Below are 20,966 nucleotides of genomic sequence, written 5' to 3'. Positions count from 1 at the left end.
ACTGATGAAAGAAATTAAAGATGATACAAATAGATGGAGAGATGTACCATGTTCTTGGATTGGAAGAATCAACATTGTGAAAATGACTCTACTACCCAAAGCAATCTACAGATTCAATGCAATACCTATCAAACTACCAATGGCATTTTTCACAGAACTAGAACAAAAAATTTCACAATTTGTATGGAAACACAAAAGACCCCGAATAGCCAAAGCAATCTTGAGAACGAAAAACGGAGCTGGAGGAATCAGGCTCCCTGACTTCAGACTATACTACAAAGCTACAGTAATCAAGACAGTATGGTACTGGCACAAAAACAGAAAGATAGATCAATGGAACAGGATAGAAAGCCCAGAGATAAACCCACGGACATATGGTCACCTTATCTTTGATAAAGGAGGCAGGAATGTACAGTGGAGAAAGGACAGTCTCTTCAATAAGTGGTGCTGGGAAAACTGGACAGGGACATGTAAAAGTATGAGATTAGATCACTCCCTAACACCATACACAAAAATAAGCTCAAAATGGATTAAAGACCTAAATGTAAGGCCAGACACTATCAAACTCCTAGAGGAAAACATAGGCAGAACACTCTATGACATAAATCACAGCAAGATCCTTTTTGACCCACCTCCTAGAGAAATGGAAATAAAGACAAAAATAAACACATGGGACCTAATGAAACTTCAAAGCTTTTGCACAGCAAAGGAAACCATAAACAAGACCAAAAGACAACCCTCAGAATGGGAGAAAATATTTGCAAATGAAGCAACTGACAAAGGATTAATCTCCAAAATTTATAAGCAGCTCATGCAGCTCAATAGCAAAAAAACAAACAACCCAATCCAAAAATGGGCAGAAGACCTAAATAGACATTTCTCCACAGAAGATATACAGACAGCCAACAAACACATGAAAGGATGCTCAACATCTTTACTCATTAGAGAAATGCAAATCAAAACTACAATGAGATATCATCTCACACCAGTCAGAATGGCCATCATCAAAAAATCTAGAAACAATAAATGCTGGAGAGGGTGTGGAAAAAAGGGAACACTCTTGCACTGCTGGTGGGAATGTGAATTGGTACAGCCACTATGGAGAATGGTATGGAGGTTCCTTAAAAAACTACAAATAGAACTACCATATGACCCAGCAATCCCACTACTGGGCATATACCCTGAGAAAACCATAATTCAAAAAGAGACATGTACCAAAATGTTCATAGCAGCCCTATTTACAATAGCCCGGAGATGGAAACAACCTAAGTGTCCATCATCGGATGAATGGATAAAGAAGATGTGGCACATATATACAATGGAATATTACTCAGCCATAAAAAGAAATGAAATTGAGCTATTTGTAATGAGGTGGATGGACCTAGAGTCTGTCATACAGAGTGAAGTAAGTCAGAAAGAGAAAGACAAATACTGTATGCTGACACATATATATGGAATTTAAGAAAAAAATGTCATCAAGAACATAGGGGTAAGACAGGAATAAAGACACAGACCTACTAGAGCATGGACTTGAGGATATGGGGAGGGGGAAGGGTAAGCTGTGACAAAGTGAAAGAGCGGCATGGACATATATACACTACCAAACGTAAGGTAGATAGCTAGTGGGAAGCAGCCGCATAGCACAGGGAGATCAGCTCGGTTCTTTGTGACCGCCTGGAGGGGTGGGATAGGGAGGGTGGGAGGGAGACGCAAAAGGGAGGGGATATGGGAACATATGTATATGTATAACTGATTAAATTTGTAAAAAAAAAAAAAAAAAAGAATCCACCTGCCAATGCAGGCGACATGGGTTCAATCCCTGGTCCAGGAAGATCCTACATGCCTTGGAGCAACTAAGCCCACACACCACAACTACTGAGCCTTCACTCTAGAGCCCGTGTGCCACAACTACTGAAGCCTGCGTCCCTAGAGCCCGTGCTCCGCAACAAGAGAAGCCACTGCAATAAGAAGCCCATGGACCACAATGAAGAGTAGCCCCCGCTCACTGCAGCTAGAGAAAGCCCACACACAGCAATGGAGACCCAACGCAGCTAAAAATAAATAAATATATAAAAAAGAGTGTCTACCTATGTTTTCTTCTAGGAGTTTTATGGGTTTTGGTCTACATTTAGATCTTTAATCCATGTTGAGTTTATTTTTGTATATGGTATGAGAGAATGTTCTAATTTCATTCTTTTCCATGTAGCTGTCCAGTTTCCCCAGCATCACTTATTAAAGAGACTGTCTTTTCTCCTCATACTTTCTTGCCTCCTTTGTCATAGATTAATTGATCTTTGTGCCTGGGTTTATTTCTGGGTTTTCTATTCTGTTCTGTTGAACTATGTGTCTGTTTTTGTGCCAGTATCATGCTGTGTTGATTACTGTAGCTTTGTAGTATAGTCGGAAATCAGGGAGCATGATACTTTCAGCTTTGTTCTTTTTTCTCAAGATCGCTTTGGCTATTTGGGGGTTAAGTGTTTCTTGTTCCATGAGAACAATACGTGTCTTTTTTGTATGTTTTTTCTTACTTGCAGGTAAATGCATTCCTAACTGATATAGTGCTCTACCCTTAAGCTGCTTATATCTCCTTGAAAAGGCAATTGTAATAGTAGAAAACATTTTTTAAAGATGCAAATATAAAATTAAAGGAGGATACTAGAGATACAGATTAAATTCCTCTAAGAGTTCAGAAAGTAAGGTGGACCAGAGCTAGAAAGTGAGGGAAGAAGGCAGAACTTGAAGGATAGGTAGTAGGATTTTGTTTTATAGAAAAAAAGAGACAAGAACTACATAATTGAAGCTCTATGCATGAGTCACTGAGGAGAACCAGTGTGACAACTGAGGAAATAAGGCAAGAAACACACAGGAGGGCTTGCAAGGTCCTTAGACATCAGGCCATCTACATTTTTTAAGCAGTGAATGGTACAATGAAAAAGTTCTGTGATGCATAGCTCATAATAATTTTAAAATTATAATCATCAAACGATGTAGAATATTAAATATTTTCCCTTAAGGAGAGAGTAAAGCATATAATGAGGAGATTTGGATTTTTTTTGCCCGTCCTATTTTAAAATACTAGTTTTAATTCATGAGTATGCATTTATTTGTTCAACTGGTCTGAAAGGGAAATGGCATGATTAAAGCTTTGGGTGAAGATAAAAACAAACTCCTTCAGAGCCAAAAGATTCCAGTGGCTGTTCAGAGACAGGTTGGATGCATAGATTAAAGTTCAAATGAAACTCATGTGGAAATTTGTACACCATTTCATAAGGCTATAATGGGAAAAACCAAGATCACACTCAACAAAACACTGCCAACCTTTGAGAAAAAGATGAGGCTCAAAATTGTTATCAATTACCTTCATTTTACATTTTATTCTGGGAATCTTAACTGATCTGATAGCCAAGAAGACAGGCTTAGGTTTCAGACTCATCGATTTTCTTTTCACTCTTTTGTTTAAGAGCCAGACTCCTGGCTTCAGATAACAGTGATTTAGAGATTTGGTCTCATTTTATAGGCAGCATGGAATTTGTGCTGTCCAATAACTGGAGACAGGCTAGATTATTATCTTTTAGATTTGAAGATGCAAGACCAAGGAGACTCAAAGAGAGATGCAGTGCCACTGCCTTTGTATTTATTTCTTTGGACAAACTTATGACGCCCATACATTCATAATCCTCCTTCCCGACCCCCTCTACCCTGAGTCCCCACCGTCGCCACCATTGCTGTTAGATCCATACACCAAGTGACCAGCAAATCAAAAGGATGCCAGGGAAGGTTCCTGACTCACCATTCTCAGCCTGGCCTGACTACTGTGTGAGCACCCTGCACAGGGTAGAAATTACATACTAATTGTTATAGAAGGGACACTTTCTTTACTTTCTCTTCAGGTGTTCTCAAAAGTATTTTTCTACGTGTGAGATGTAGGCAGAAGCGAAAGTAATTCTGGATAGTCCAAGAATTCAGGCTAAAAGAACATTCACAATATCAAATTTTCTACCTCTCTTTTCTTTACACACACACACACACACACAAACACACACAAATACACAAACACACTTGAATCTTCCTTTAGTTAAACTGATTAAGAGTCTCATTTGAGGAAAATAATTTTGTGGTCAAAGAGTTTTGTTTGTTTTGTTTTGGTATCATGGATATTTCTTTTGGAACAACAACATGTTCTATGGAATATCAGTGTAGTGGATGAAAGTGTAGATTCTAGAGCCAGACGGTCTGAGTCTGAATCTGAGTCCTGGCACGTATTGTGTGAGCTTGGGCAAAATACTCCATTTCTCTGTGCCCTAGTTTACTCATCTACAAATAGGAACAATACTAATGCCTACCTCATGTGTTTATCCAAAGGATTAAGTGAATTAGATGTTTAAAGCACTTGGAGGAGTGCCTAGAACTTGATGAGAGCTATGGAAGTGATCACTGTCATTACTATAGTTTGATCTATGGATACATTCATCATTCAGCCACTGAGTAACCATTAAACTATAGACACTATTTTGAAAACTGGGTACACAGGGTGAACAGGATGGTGAGTTCCTTGAACTTAGGGTGCTTACGTTGTATTGGGGAAGGTGGATAATAAACAAAAAAATAAATATATGATATTTCAGAGAATGATAAATGCTGTGAAGAAAGTGACAATGGGTGATGTCATAGAGGATGACTAGGGTCAGGGGCTGGCTAACCTTCAAGAGGGTGGGCTGAAAAATCTTCTCTTGGTGACACTGTTGCTGATACTTCAGTTACATCTTCTGTGTAAGGAACACTAAGTAGAAGTAAGCGGCAGCATTCTACCTTCTCCAAGGATCCCCTTACAATAAGTCTTCCCTGACTTAGCATTACCAGTGTTCCTTACGTACTATAGACATATTTAAGGATGCTGGACAAAACGATTTAAACACCAAACCATTTGAAGAGAAAAGTAGGAGCTCAGCCCTGCTGACAGTCACCCCCAAATCCAGGCGTCAGCAGAGAATCAGACAGGGACCCTCCTTGCTTCTTTTTCAACATCTTGTCCTAGCTCTAGTCAGGCAGTTTGGACTCCAGACACCCATGTCCTGTCATCAGTCAACTGCAGGAAATTTTTAGAAATTGTTGCCCAATCTCCAAGGACAGGAGGTAGAGGAAATGGAAAAGTGAGAGAGGGAGGAAGTTCTGTTCCTTGGTAGATGATGGAAATCAAGGAAAACATTACTGCTTGTGTTTGTTCAGTCCACGCACCTAAAATGTTGGTGTGAAGGATAAAGGCTGTTATCTTGTGGAAATGGAACACACTTCCCTGGGTTAGAATGTTAGTCTTGACTCTTATGGGAAGAACATAGTCTGAGGTGGACTTTGCATGTGGTCCATGCTATTTTTTTGTTTGCAGTTGAAGTTTTTTACATGGGTTTATCCTATTTTGGTTTACAAAGGGCCCTCATACACATATATGATAAATGTTCTTTAATCATATTTCCCAGCTCAGAGCCTGTAAAGATGCCATTCCTAGGCCTGAAATTCTCCCTGCTCTTCACTTGGCAGGTATGTCCTCATCTTTTGGACACATTTTCCCAGGGAGACCATCCTTGGCCGCCTTACCTAAGCGGGTGCTCCCACCCACTCCATTTCCTAATGCTGAGCTCTTTCATTTCCTTTGGAACCCTCATTTCCATTTGCAATTATCCATGTGTTTGCTTACTTCTTGTCTACCTTCCCCACGTGACTGCAGGCTCTATAAAAAGGCAGCACCCGGGGCTTCCCTGGTGGCGCAGTGGTTGAGAGTCCGCCTGCTGATGCAGGGGACACGGGTTCGTGCCCCGATCCCGGAGGATCCCACATGCCGCGGAGCGGCTGGGCCCGCGAGCCATGGCCGCGGAGCCTGTGTGTCCGGAGCCTGTGCTCCGCAGCGGGAGAGGCCACAGCAGTGAGAGGCCCACGTACAGTAAAAAAAAAAAAAAAAAAAAAAAAAAAAGGCAGCACCCACGTCTATTTTATCTACCAGTGCATACCCAAAACTTCACCAAGTGCTTGGCACGTCCGAGGTGGTCAACATTTGTTAGAAAGCAAAGAATCCTTACCACGAACCTGGGAGATGGGTATTTTTTACAAAGGAAGAAACTGAATCTCAAGGGATGGAGTGCCTTGCCCAGGGTCACACAGCTCTTATCTGATGGAGCTGGGACTCTAACTCAGGAATTCCAATGTTCAGTCTTAGGGTTCTTTCTACTACACACCACACAGAAAGCAACTCCAAAATGACTGTCAGGGCACGAAAGGGAGACGTGGGGGTTAGGTTACCCCACTGGGAGGCTGTGATACTGTGACTTACAAAAGAATTATTTATTTAGTCTTCATCCCCGATTCTGGCACAGAGCTTTTAAAATCCTTGGAATTTCCTAAGGTGTCTTTTGTTATGGAATTTCCTAAGGTGTCTTTTGTTATGTCAGTGGGGTGACTTTTGGACACACCAACCTAGGGATAGGGCTGGTTGCCAGGACAACCAACCACGTGATTAGAGGGTTGGAACTTTCAGTCCCACCCCCAGACCTCCAAGAGGAGAGAGGAGCTGAAGGTTGAATCAATCCCCAACGGCCAATGACTTAATCAACCATGCCTACGTAACAAAGCTTCCAGAAAAACCCAAAAGGACAGGTTTCAGAGAGCTTTGGGGTTGGAGATTTGGAAAGAGTGGCACCAGGAGAGAGCATGGAGGTTCCGTGCCCCTTCCCACATGCCTTGCCCTATGTATCTCTTCCATCTGGCTGTTCCAGAGTTATATCCTTTTATAATAAACCAGTAATCTAGTAACTAAAATGTTGCTCTGAGTTCTGTAAGTTGCTCCAGCTAATTAACTGAACCCAAGGAAGGGATCATGGAGATCTCTGATCTATAGCTGGTCCTGGTCAGAAGCACAGGTGACAACCTAGACTGGCAACAGGTGTCTGAAGTGGGGTGGAGGGCAGTTTTGTGGGACTGAACCATTAACATGTGCGATCTGATGCTATCCCTGGATAGATGGTGTCAGAATTGTGTTGAATTGTAGGACACCCAGCTGGTGTTAGAGAATTGCTTTGAATGACTTGGGGGGAAACCCCACACACTGGAGTTGGAGTGAAGAATTTTTAGAGACAGATTAAAGCCGATGATGCTTTGGAGTCAGCATCCTGAAATCCTTCCCACAGAGAAAAAGAACAAATGGTCCTGCTCAAGATACACTCAGCAGCTCAGGGCTGAAAGGTTTCCACATGACTGTGTGTCCCACTGTTGGTGCTGGGTGGCAGCTGAGACCATGCATTCTGTGGCCAGATCTCTGGTTCTAACCCCAGTGCAACCACTTACTAGTTGCATAACTTTGGGTAAGTTACTAATGTTTGTACCTAGTCTTCTCTTCTGTAACGTGGGGAAGATAGTCACGCATACCTTCTAGTGTTGATTCTCTGCCTGGAATACAAGGAAGGTACTTAATAAATAAATGTTGAATTAATACTGAAGGAACCTATCGACATACGTCTTCTGTGTACAAAAAGTCACTCTCTTAGCTAGTAGGGTAGTAATCAAGGTGAAAAATGGTTAAGAATGTATTTGGAAACTTTTGAGACTTTTAACCATGCTATTGTCCTCTCATATGGTGATCTATGCAATCGGAATGATTCCAACCCCCAGGCCATACACCAAACTGCTTTATGCACTGACCATTTTGCTTCACCATGTGTCCCCATATCACTCTAGTTTTGAGCAGTTACATTTTTTCAAACTTTTTCAGCTGCTGCACACCCAGAATGATGCCTTAAGATGCAGTATGTCAGGTGAAAATGAAAAACACATGTTTTTTCAGCACTTGGTTTCAAGTATTCTTGGGTTTCCAAAAAACACAGATTTGAGAATAAGAATTTCAAACAGACTATACTGAAATGTAGATCTCTAATTGTTCCCGAAGTTGCTATTAGGAATAGGTAATTAATTAGCTGGTATGAGAAGTGACCAACATTTTGGAGAAGGGATACATGGATTTAGTGTTAAGTCAAATGAGTAGTGTTAAGTCTTACGGGTAGAAATCCAGAAAAACATAACTGACTCCATAGAAGTGGTACTTTCTAACAATTTTAAGCTGTCCAAGTAGGCATCACAGGAGCAGGGTGCTGTAGGAGCTGGTGAGCACAGGGCATCACAGAATGGTTTGGGCAGAAGCTGGGCAGCCACCTCTTAGGGCTGTTTGGAAGTTATCCATTGGATGGACAGCTTGGACTGGGAGACCTCTGAGGATCCCGTCAACCTTGGAAGTCCATGTTTTCTGAATGCGATGTAGAAGTCCGTCCTTCCAAATCTGTGCTCCTTGGTCCATCATTGGTCAAAAGTTCGATGTTTATAGAAACGTAATCAATACCTATGCTTCTCTGATGGCGGAAACTCAACTTGGCAAAGAGCCTTTATATGTCAATGACATATTTGATAAACAAAAATTAACTTTTGAAATTTATTAGATACCATCCCTTATACAAAGCTGAGACAGCTGTTCAGAATATCTGAATCAGGGAGGGTCAGAGCTTTGGGAAGACTTGAGACTCCTAAGAAGTAAAGGCTACCTCAGGAGGAGAATGTTGTAGCCCTATGTGTCCAGGGTCCTGACTAACTCTGGAAGGCCAGTGAGTTTTCTGAAAGCAGCAGAAACCATTCAGCCCCTGACTGTCCTGCTTCTCTTTTGGAGCAACGAAACTCCCCAATTGCCAGCTGTCTGCTCGACTGCAGATACAGAGTTGTTTGTTGGCTGCCCAGAGCCTCTCAGCTCTGTCAATTGAGGCCAGAAAGAAGAGTTCAGGAACCAGCAGCAGCCGAAAAGTTTGGCTGACCTGTACACCGGGTGCGTGATTCCAGAACAACTCTCTGAGGGAAGGGTGAAAGGAGAATGGGACAATAAATTAGTCATTTGGATTTCCCTACAGGGCCTGCCTCTGTGTGTCCATCCTCAGACTCTCTGTCTTAACATAGTCTGGTGGATTAATACTAATAACCTCACCTTTGTTGAGTGATTACTATGTGCTTAACACTTTTCTAAGGATTTTGCGTGTATTATCTCATTTAATCTCCGTAACAATCTGTAAGCATTTTTATGATGTCAGTTTTCAGAGACGTAAAGTGAGGTATCATTTAGCCCAAAATCACACAGGTAGTGGTGAATCCACCATTTAAACAGATAACCTCACTTAGAAGTCTGGGCTCTTAACCACTATCCACTAGTTAAGTGGGAAAAAGGGAACATGAGGGACGAAAGGCATTGGAAGTTCGGCTTACGTTTTTTGTTTGTTTTTAATTTGACTGTTTTTAACCTAGTTAAATCTATCAGTGTTCAATGGCTGCTTCATATCCTCCCCCACCGCGCACACACCAGACTGTACTCCCTGAGTCAGGCTGTCCTTTCTGCTTAGCCAATGCTAGGCACTTCATCACGGTTTGCTGAGTGAATGAACACAGCAGAGGACATGTCTAAGAAGGATTTTCCTAGCAAAGTCAGAGAAATATTACACAAAGAGCACTAACAGGCAGCAGAGCCTCTCTAATGTCTCAGGGGCTACTGTTTGACTTCATAAGTCTATTCCTTGACCACCACGTCCATCCTCCTACAGGACGTGATATTCTCTGAGTTCACACTGTTCTCTCTCCAGTTCTGCCCCCTCTGGATGCTTACATAGAAGTTGCTGGTTTTCTCTAGTCATCTCCTTCTTCTCTTACCCCTCGAAATGCAGATTTCCTGGCCAAGTCCCCTGGGCTCTGGAGGAGCCTGTTAACTTCCCTTGGGTGCTGAAACCTCCTCAAGAAGGGTTTGAGGGCCAAGTAGATTGACAGATGGTAAGCCTGCTGGAAGGACTCAGAACCAGGGGAGGTGACCAGACAGGCTATGGACAATAGGCAGGCGTGTGGGGATGCTGTGGCAGCCCTGGCGGTAACAGGTTTCAGTAAATCAACAGAGCGAAGTCCAGGAAGCCTACGTGGCCTTATTGTATGTGCTGTAAGCACAAACCACAAAAGCCCCTGGCCGCTGTCTGTCTTTAGGGTCTTACCGATGGGAGATATGACAGGACTCGTTGACTTCCTTGAAAAATAAAATTGATGATGTCAGCCAATATCATAGTGATGACAGTATGAGAGAAATTCCCTCCTCTGAACTGGGAAGAGTTTCCAGATCTTTGGGGAGGAGTGACTGCTGCGTGGTAGCAGGTAGATCAGCAGCTTTTGTATAAATTATGTAATTCAATTTGTATACAATCCTGTAAGGCAAGCACTATTAAATCTATTGTACAGATGAGGAACCAGACTCATCTCCAAAATCACACAGTAACAGTAGCCCCTGCATTTTGTACTAAGCCACATACAAATTTTGATTTCTTGAACACCCAGTATGCACCAGGCACTGACATGAAAATGATTTCTGGTGACTGTCCTGATTTGCCTCAGGGCTGAAGATAAGCTGAAACATCTCAGCTACAGAACACTTTGGCCTCTTGCAAAGGATGTGGCCAGAGATGCCCGGGGCAGAGGGTACTTCAAAAGTGCCATGCACTTCATCTTTTCCCTTTAATTTGGGGATGAACAGGCTGTATAGCAAAAACCCCTTTTCACATTTTAACAAACAGGTTAAAACAGACAGGAACTACAACTGTCCATTTAAATGAATTTAATATATTTCTGAACCAAGGCCTTTCGGGGTCTTGGTATTCAAACTTAAGCCAATTTAGTCCAGTGTTTCTCAACCATGACCTCATATTAAAAAAAAAAAAAAAAAAAAAGAATAAAAACGCTGATGCCTGGGCTCCACCCCAGAAGAAATGATTCAAACTTTCTGGGGGTGGAGCCCAAGCACTGGTGTTTTCTAACGCTCCCTAAGTGAGAGCCACAGGTAGCCAGGGCTGAGCCACTCTTTAAATTAAGGGTCCCAGTGCCGTTTTATCTAATACAAACAACTGAAGTTCAGTTGACTTGAAAATTCAAGGTGATCTTATATTTTTCTCCATGGAATATTGGCTATCAGAAACTCCAAGCAAACAATAACAAGGAAAACTGTGATGGAGATTTGGGGGAAAATATGCCCAGCAGCCAGGGCTGAAGACAGGGAAAGATTATCAGAACCACCATGCTAATTATGGAAAACCAGATGCCCTGGCAGAAGGCCAAGGGTGTGGCAGAACGGATAGGGGTGGAGGACAGGAGAAATTTTAGGAAATTAGAAATTTTAATAACTTTGGCCGTCAAGGGTTGCAATGGATGCTGAACTTATTGCAAGCCTTGAGAGGAAAAACAGATGAGAAAAGGAACTCTTGTATCACATTCTAGCTGCTTTTTGTTTCTCAAACTCAGGAACAGAAAGGAAATGAAGCCTTCCCAGGGCTCCTTTCCCTACATCTGATTAAGGGCCCCCATAGGCACCCTTTCTGAACACCAGGGGGAGTAAGACATAATAGGCCTCCTTCACCAGGCCTTTCGATAGAGCATGAGAAAAAATAAATTATGGCTTATTGTTTAGATCCCTTCTTAAATAGACTCTTCCTTCTCTCTATGGCTAAAGATAACAGTCTATTTGTATTCATTTAAAAGAGTATGTAAATGTCCCTTAAAAGCAATAAAATGGATTCTATCACCCCCACTGTCGAAGTTGCATTAAAGGGGAGGGGTTAAGAAAGCAGATGCTGGGCCCAACCCCCTTGGGTCTGAGTTCCAGAAACAGCACTTAGTAGCTGTGTCACCAAGGTCAGGTTACTTAACCTCTCACACCTCGATTTTCCTGTTTGTAAAATGGGCACCTTGTAGGATGGTTATGAGAATTGAGGGGTTAATACAGATAAAGCTTGGAACAAAGCCTGGGGTATAGTAAGCAGTCAATGAATATTAGCTAGTGCTTGTATCAAAAAGATCACCAGGAAATTTTAATTTTAGATTTGAATTCTTCCATACTTCAACAATTCCAAGTACTTTATATTAAAAATCATCCAATTCAGATATGGTAAAGCCAGTGGAGCCTTTGACAAAAAGTGATATTTAAAGGTAGAACTGAGTGTCATTCTTCATACACAGCAAAGGTCACATATTCTAGCAATCTATGATAAGAATATACAGAAAATAATGAATCTGTACTATCATAAAATGGCTACTACATATTTTAGATATACAAAAACACACTCGCAAAGAATGAACTAATAAAATGTGTGTACCTAATGAGGAAAGACAATGATTTGTTAGAATATCACTATCGTAAACTCTCCCCAGAGGATGTAAGAAATTAGGTGAAGAAAAGGAGCATATGGTACTTAAGGACAACTTATACACGTTTTCAGTCTGACAACAGCCAAAAAGACTCTAGCAGTAGTTATTTCACTAAAATGCATACACTTTTATAATTCCACAAAATTGTTTTGATTGCAATAGATTATCCTCTACGATGTTAGGTCATCTTAACAAAATGAGCAGCCAATAAGGAAGCTCTGGGTCAGTTTTCCCCACATGAGAAATGATGGCACATTTACCATGGACGGAGGCCACGGAATAAACACGGCTGTATCAAACATTCCTGATGACAAGGGAGAACTCTGCTTGCATGTTTTTTCGTACTAGTGCACATAACTTTTTTCCCCTGTGGATCTTCAGCGAGGCAAGGCAGTTGCCTTGGCTGTATGGAATTCAGCAAACAGAAATGCATGACCAGTGACCACACACTTGCATCTGGATGAGGTTTTGGCTGACTGCGCTTTGGGATTTTAACATTAGCCACTAACAAGGATCCCCTTCTTTTTGACTATATAAGTCAACTCTGAGAGCCACGGGGTAGGGTGAATTTTTTTGGTAGCTTCTTCCATGTCTACCAAGCACTGAGAGTGTAGGTGGCAGAGCCTGACTCTCTTGTCATCTGTACGTCTTGCAGTTGGAGGAACCAGAGTCTGGCAAGAAATCGGAATGATGGGGGAGAGGGAGGACTTCGAGAGTGAAGTGAAACATTCTTTTTAGCATCCTAGTAACATGTGTGGGGGAAAATGGATACAGATATCTGACTGAATGACACAGAGGTCAAAAGCATGGCCTCAGCCTGGGCTTGAATCCAGCTCCACACCTGCCAGCCCTGTAACTTGGATTCATTTGCTTAACTTCCTTAAGCTTCACTTCTTCATTCTGTAAGTTGGGGAGAGAGTAGTCTCTTCCTTACAAGGTAGTCATGGGAACGAAACAAGATGGCACTTATAAAATGCTTTATCTTGTAGTGTGTTTTAAAATCCTCCCAAAACTCCTATGAGGTAGATGCTATTGTACTCATTTTGCTGATGGGAAACTGAGGCTCAGAGGCATTCTATAACTTGCCCACCCAGCAGGTAAGTGGAGGGAGCTGGACACAAGCCCAGGATTTCTCTAAAGCTGGTGCTCATCACTACTGCTTTATGCTCTCATTGGCCCATATGGCAAAATCCCAGCACGTTAGGACTAGGGGATTCTCAGCTCCACTGACCAGCCCTTCCTTTTAGAGTGAAGGAATAACATGAAGAACAGTGCAGTGATCAAGCTGAACTAACGTAAACTAAACTCAAGGGTAGAAGGCGGGTACAAGAAATCAATTCTAAAGACTCTTTCCCCAGCAGTGTTTCCTCTGTTGGTTCATATCCCCAGCAAGGAAGAGCACAGAGTAAATTGAGAAAAACGTTCAACCCAGATACTAAAATAACAATGATCGACTGGCGTAAGGCAGAAGTAGAAGGGTGAAGAAGGAGCCAGGTGGACCCTCTTTTTTTTTTTTCCAAAGCCTGTTAGTTTAGTTTCTAAAAATGTTAGTTGAATGTGGTATAAAATCCAACCTTTTTGAAAAGCAAACAAATTTGAGATTTCCAGACCTGTTGTTATTTATTAATTGTTCATTAAACACCTGTTATCCATAAACAACAGGCCTTAGGCAAACCAAAGAACAATTAGCTTTTTCTAGTGTCAACAGAAAACTAGTCCACAAACTCCCAGCTGGTCTTCCCAGCTTCTGACACTAGCCTCAAATATACATACTCAAAAATTCAGAAGAGAAATTTAGAATAAATATTACTAAATGCTTGCTCCTTCTTTGGCTTCAGAATTCACACAAATGAGACCTGTAGAGTATAAAGGTTTTACTTATTTAACTGGCTTCAATATTCAATTTGCATTTATATATTGGTCTGTGTGTTTGAGGATGCTTCACCTATTTGTATGAATTTGATACTATCCGGTTTAGATTGAGTACCTGTAGAGGGCAGCATGCCGTATTTATTTAACGGACGGATACAGAATCTCTCCTAATGGTGGCGGTGGTTATCATCATCATCACCATCACCATCACCATCACCATCACCGCTCTCATCATCGTCACCATCATCATCACCATTATCATTATCACCACTGTTCTTATCATATTCCTGGGTTTTGATCTTTTTTTTTTTTTTTTTGCGGTACGCAGGCCTCTCACTGTTGTGGCCTCTCCCGTTGCAGAACACAGGCTCCAGACGCACAGGCTCAGTGGCCATGGCTCACGGGCCCAGCCGCTGCATGGCATGTGGGATCTTCTCGGACCAGGGCATGAACCCATGTCCCCTGCATCGGCAGGCAGACTCTCAACCACTGCGCCACCAGGGAAGCCCCTGGGTTTTGATCTTAAAGAAAATTTCCATTACAGAGCTGCAAGGTAGGCGATGGGTATATAATCTTTCTCTTCTTTATGAAGATTAATTGTGCTGATTATTTCCTGACATTATTTTACTTAAAATGCAAAAGGCTCTCCCACTTGCACACCACAAAAACTCCTCTATTATGTAAGATGTTGGCATAAAATTCTGCCACTCTGCTATTTAAATAATTCAAAACATTTAACACAACATGCAAAGGCCTATCACTAACAGAGAGCTGTGGGCAGAGGAATCAAACAGAAAGTTCCTCACCAAGGTATGTTTTCCCTCACATTAGCCTGTGGTCTGACAAACACTCCCTGTTGAATCTGTTTCTTTAAGATTCTAAAAATAAATTGATCTGTAAGTGACTTTGCTGTAATACATACAGTGAGTCAGATCAAGGAGTAAGAGCCATTTATAGAATGTGAACTAAACACTCGCCTGAGACAACCATTTAACCCTCCCCAAACAGAGAAGTGGCATTTCAGATTATACAGAGCTTGATCTGCAAGGCTATTTTGAAACAGAAAGATTCTTTTATTATAACTTTGGCTAAAAATATTAGAATATGACCAGAGGCTACCACAAGGTCAAAACATTTGTTCACAGGACGAAATGTTACCAGTATAAGAGTGTGCAAATGTCCATCTATGAAATCTTGGACACACTCAGGCCCAAACATATTATTAGCCATCCGTATTCATACATATGTAAGTAGAGACTATATTTGGTGCAGAACAACAAGTTGTCATTCTATACATTCTCATATAAAGAAGCAGATGGGAGTATTTTGGCTTGCATTGTACAGTGGTTTAGAGTGGATCTGTGTGACCATAAATAAATCATTTAACATCCCTGAGCCTCAATTTCTTCATCTATAAAATGGAAATAAGTACAGTCCCTACCTCAAGACGTTGATGTGAAGATTAACTAAGAAAATGTATATAAAACACTCAGTACACATAATACAAGTTTAAGAAATGCTAGCTGTAATTCTGCTCTCTTCAGCCCCAGCTGTCATAGGACGGTGCAGTCTCCCTCCTCTTTGGATGCCCCTTCATTGCTAGAGTACATCTTCATAGTCTTGTAATAGCTGCCTCACGGGAAACTGTGATGACTACAAGTGGTAAGGGTTTTCTTTCCCTTCCTGCATGGCTGATGTAATGAAGATCTTTAAGAGGATATATGATCAGAGGGAGGAAGGGTGTTGTGTGCGTGTGTGTGTGTGTGTGTGTGTGTGAGAGAGAGAGAGAGAGAGAGAGAGAGAGAGAGAGAGAGAGAAAGAGAAAGAGAGAGAGAGAGAGAACAAATGCGTGTATGTGTATAAGAATTCACCTGGCGACAAGAGAAACTTGCCACTCTCCTCACTTGAGTTTCACCCACAGGAAACATTCGACATTGCCTGCACACAGTTCTCCAACCTCGCACACTGCAAAGAGCTGCATTGCAAGGAATATGACTTCATATCACAATGTTCATCACTGACCTCCACCCTGGTAATAAGATCCTTTTTGGCCCTTGTGCAGTTAGCATCCACCTGAGACTTCCTAACCATCTCCTCGATAGCAAATTGGCAGCAAGTATTAGGAAATTCCATGCTGGTATTTGGATGAGTCTTCTCCATTGATATCGTTTATTTAGATTACAGGCACTTCCTCAATTATAACAATACATCAACCATTTCAGGTTTTTCTTTCACCTCCGGATACACGTTGCCCTTAACAAATGAAGCTGAAGTCAGAACACGTGCTGGTATGATGACACCATCCTGTCTTTCAGGTGTGGTTTCAGGGTCACACTGAACACTTGCATCTGGAAGGCTGACTTCACAGCACAGCACAGCCACATTCTGCTACTCAGGGGGGTGAGATCATGGTGCTGGCATGAATTTATCGCTCTTTTAAACGAATGGGGTTGAATTCAATCTACTGACCTTGATTGGGAGGCTAGTGATACAAGCTGTGTAAAATAAAACAAGACAAAATAAACAAGGGAAAACCACAAAGCATGCAGCCACTTGGTTCAGAAGTGACACTACTGAATTTGGTCTGTGAAGGTCTTGTCACATGAAAGCCTAGAAATAGCTATGACCTAAACATGGGGGTAGGAGACGACCCATTTAGAAATGAATGGACACATTCCATTGTGTTTGTATAGTGTTTAAAATCTATTTTGGGGCAAGGGGATATTGTAAATACTTTCCTTTGTTCATAACTATCATAACCCAAACTTTCTGGCTCTCGGCATTTTTCAGTAACCCTGCATGCCAATAGTTTTTTACACACTGCCTGACAAGGCAAACATTATTCTACCAGAGACGCAGGATTCCCTGTGACCCCTCTGAATCTCCAGGGCCAGCCAAGACTAGATCGGACTTTCTGACTAATCCTAGTCTGGACATCTCTAGGGGCTGCCCTAGTCTCACTGCACAATTCCAAGGCCACTCAGTTCTGAGGGCCCTCAGGAGATGTTGCCATATTAGGCATGTGGAAATGTCCACACCATTCTGAAATTCTTTGGGAAATAGAGATTTAATATAACTTTTTCGATTAGCCTTCAATTCCAAATTTGGGGCTAGGCTTTAGGTGAAATTAATTCAGGGACTCCTCATTGGTTTTGTAAAATGTTAATGCCAGCAAGCATTCCTTCATCTTCAATAGTAACTGGATCATAGATTTTCATTTAATTCTCTCTTTTTCATTTGATTGTCTCTTTGGTTAATGGCATTTCTATAGCAGAGGACACAGCAATCTTCACAGACATCTCTTGACTCTAAAGTGGCTGGCTGGATAAGCATATTATTAAATGCAGGTTTATCTGTGGCCTCTTTCCTCTTCACCATGATGGCTCTGGATGACAATAAGGGGGGAGCCTGGGGCCAGGTATGGAAAAGTGAATGGTATAGGCATTTCCTGGATATATGGTTCCTAGTATCTCCATAATGCCAAATATAAATTGTAGTTAGAAACTGTTACCCTATGAACACCTTCATCACTTAAAGAAGATTCCTTCTGGAGACAGTAATGATCTTTATTAGGTACCAGGCCTGTGTGAAGATCTGGTGATACCAAGACATGATCTTGGTGGGTGGGATTTCATAGGGAAAGTGGGCTCTAGAATGTTCCCTTTAATAGTAGAATTCTTTAGTAGCACTGTTCACTAAGACACTTGGTATAAATGGAACCACCTCTTCCAAGTGGATTTAGTTACTGAAGAAATTAAAGGAATTCCCTCCAAGGTAGCTTTTCTCATCAGATGGCTCCAAAACAAAGACTTCAACAATATTAGCATAAAGGGTTCAGGAATAGTGATTTTTGGCATTTCCAAAGAGTAGGTTCCTTCTATTTCTGCTACCTCAATAACAGAGAATAAATCAGAGACTTGGCATTGACTGCTCCACTGATCTATTAATTTTAAGTCGTTCACTGATTCAGTTCCAACTATATGTTTGATGGAGACAACTTTTATTTACTGTTTAAATCATACAGTAATCTAAGCAAACTCATCAGTTCAAGGATATTAAATCAAAATCTATTTACTATTGAGTAGGATTTAATTTAAGATGGAAGCTTCCTGGAGATCCAAATCTGGGGTTTAGTGAGACCATCCTATTCTAGATATGATGTCAGAAGACTGTTTGGGTGCTTACCTAGTAAGGCACGAGGGTCCTGTTATTAATAGATCTGTGCAAAATAATTTACCATGTTAATACCCTTTCTTCCTCCTATCCAATTATTCCGTATTGATGAATCTCTTATTTAAGCATTATCAAAAGGTCACTAGCCAGTGCTATATCTAATTCAAAAATGTATTATTAGGCTTATACCATATCAATCTTAAGAAATGACCAGTTCTGTGAGGATGATCTGAATAGCCATATTCATATTTTTTCCTATATTTAGAATCAGGGTCAGATCTTCTCAATTTTCAGGGCTATTTTTACTTTAAATTTAAAAAATTTTACTTTATTGTTGTAAGAACACTTAACATAAGATATAACCGCTTAACAAATTTTAAAGTATATTATTACATTTTATTACACATTATTACATATTATTATTATTACACTTTATTATACATTGTTGTTGACTATTAGTACAATGTTGTACAGCAGGTCTCTAGAGCTTACTCATCTTGCTTGACTGACACTTCATGCTGGTTGATTAGGAACTCCCTACTTCCACTTTCTCTGAGCCCCTGGTAACCACCATTCCACTCTCTGATTCTATGAATTCAACTATTTTTGATACCTCCCATAAATAGAATGCTGCTGTATTTGTCTTTCTGTGACTGGCTCATTTCACTTAACATAATAACTTCTCGGCCAACATATATGTGAAAAAATGCTCAATGTCACTCACTAATCATCAGGGAAATGCAAATCAGAACCACAATGAGATTAACACCTCACACCTGTCATGGCAGCTATTATCAAAAAAACCAAAGACAAGTGTTGGCACGGCTGTGGAGAAGTTGGAAACCCTGCACATTGTTGGTGGGAATATAGAATGGTGCAGCTTGATAGAAAACAGTACAGAAGTTCCACTTACCTCAACATAATAAAGGCCATATATGACAAACCTACAGCCAACATCACTCTCAGTGGTGAAAAACTGAAACCATTTCCTCTAAGATCAGGAACAAGACAAGGTTGTCCACTCTCACCACTATTATTCAACAGTGTTTTGGAAGTTTTAGCCACAGCAATCAGAGAAGAAAAAGAAATAAAAGGAATCCAAATCAGAAAAGAAGAAGTAAAGCTGTCACTGTTTGCAGATGACATGATACTACACACAGAGAATCCTAAAGATGCTACTAGAAAACTACGAGAGCTAATCAATGAATTGGTAAAATAGCAGGATACAAAATTAATGCACAGAAATCTCTTGCATTCCTATACACTAATGATGAAAAATCTGTAAGAGAAATTAAGGAAACACTCCCATTTACCATTGTAACAAAAAAATTAATAAATAAAATACCTAGGAATAAACCTACCTAAGGAGATAAAAGACCTGTATGCAGAAAACTCTAAGACACTGATGAAAGAAATTAAAGATGATACGAACAGTTGGAGAGATATAACATGTTCTTGGATTGGAAGAATCAACACTGTGAAAATGACTGTACTACCCAAAGCAATCTACAGATTCAATGCAATCCCTATCAAACTACCCACGGCATTTTTCACAGAACTGGAACAAAAAATTTCACAATTTGTATGGAAACACAAAAGACCCCGAATAGCCAAAGCAATCTTGAGAAAGAAAAACGGAGCTGGAGGAATCAGTCTCCCTGACTTCAGACTATACTACAAAGCTACAGTATCAAGACAGTATGGTACTGGCACAAAAACAGAAATATAGATCAATGGAACAGGATAGAAAGCCCAGAGATAAACCCACGCACAGATGGTCAACTTATTTTTGATAAAGGAGGCAAGAATATACAATGGAGAAAAGACAGCCTCTTCAATAAGTGGTGCTGGGAAAACTGGACAGCTACATGTGAAAGAATGAAATTAGAACATTTCCTAACATCATACACAAAAATAAACTCAAAATGGATTAAAGACCTAAATGTAAGGCCAGACACTATAAAACTCTTAGAGGAAAACATAGGCAGAACACTCTATGACATAAATCACAGCAAGATCCTTTTTGACCCACCTCATAAAGAAATGGAATTAAAAACGAAAATAAACAAATGGGATCTAATGAAACTTAAAAGCTTTTGCACAGCAAAGGAAACCATAAACAAGATGAAAATACAGCCCTCAGAATGGGAGAAAATATTTGCAAATGAAGCAACTGACAAAGGATTAATCTTCAAAATTTACAAGCAGCTCATGCAGCTCAATAGCAAAAAAACAAACAACCCAATCCCAAAATGGGCAGAAGATCTAAATAGACATTTCTCCAAAGAAGATATACAGATTGCCAACAAACACATGAAAGGATGCTTAACATCACTAATCATTAGAGAAATGCAAATCAAAACTACAATGAGGTATCACCTCACATCGGTCAGAATGGCCATCATCAAAAAATCTACAAACAATAAATGCTGGAGAGGGTGTGGAGAAAAGGAAACCCTCTTGCACTGTTGGTGGGAATGTAAACTGATACAGCCACTATGGAGAACAACATGGAGGCTCCTTAAAAAACTAAAAATGGAACTCCTATATGACCCAGCAATCCCACTACTGGGCATATACCCTGAGAAAACCATAATTCAAAAAGAGTCATGTGGGGCTTCCCTGGTGGCGCAGTGGTTGAGAGTCCGCCTGCCGATGCAGGGGACGCGGGTTCG

The 20,966-nt window shown here is 40.9% G+C and overlaps 1 protein-coding gene and 1 pseudogene across 5 annotated transcripts in view; one reads left to right on the top strand and one right to left on the bottom strand.

The window, feature by feature from the left end:
* CREB5 (cAMP responsive element binding protein 5) overlaps positions 1-20,966 on the bottom strand; it is a 412,989-nt gene that overhangs the window by 177,310 nt on the left and 214,713 nt on the right. The window lies entirely within an intron of this gene.
* The window catches only part of LOC132496412 (small ribosomal subunit protein uS5-like), a 44,999-nt pseudogene continuing 38,321 nt past the window's right edge, over positions 14,289-20,966 (top strand).

This window comes from Mesoplodon densirostris, chromosome 9, assembly GCF_025265405.1.
Source record: "Mesoplodon densirostris isolate mMesDen1 chromosome 9, mMesDen1 primary haplotype, whole genome shotgun sequence".
Lineage (NCBI taxonomy): Eukaryota > Metazoa > Chordata > Mammalia > Artiodactyla > Ziphiidae > Mesoplodon > Mesoplodon densirostris.
The sequence above is the reverse complement of the archived record's forward strand: the minus strand, read 5'-3'. Positions and strand labels throughout refer to the sequence as shown.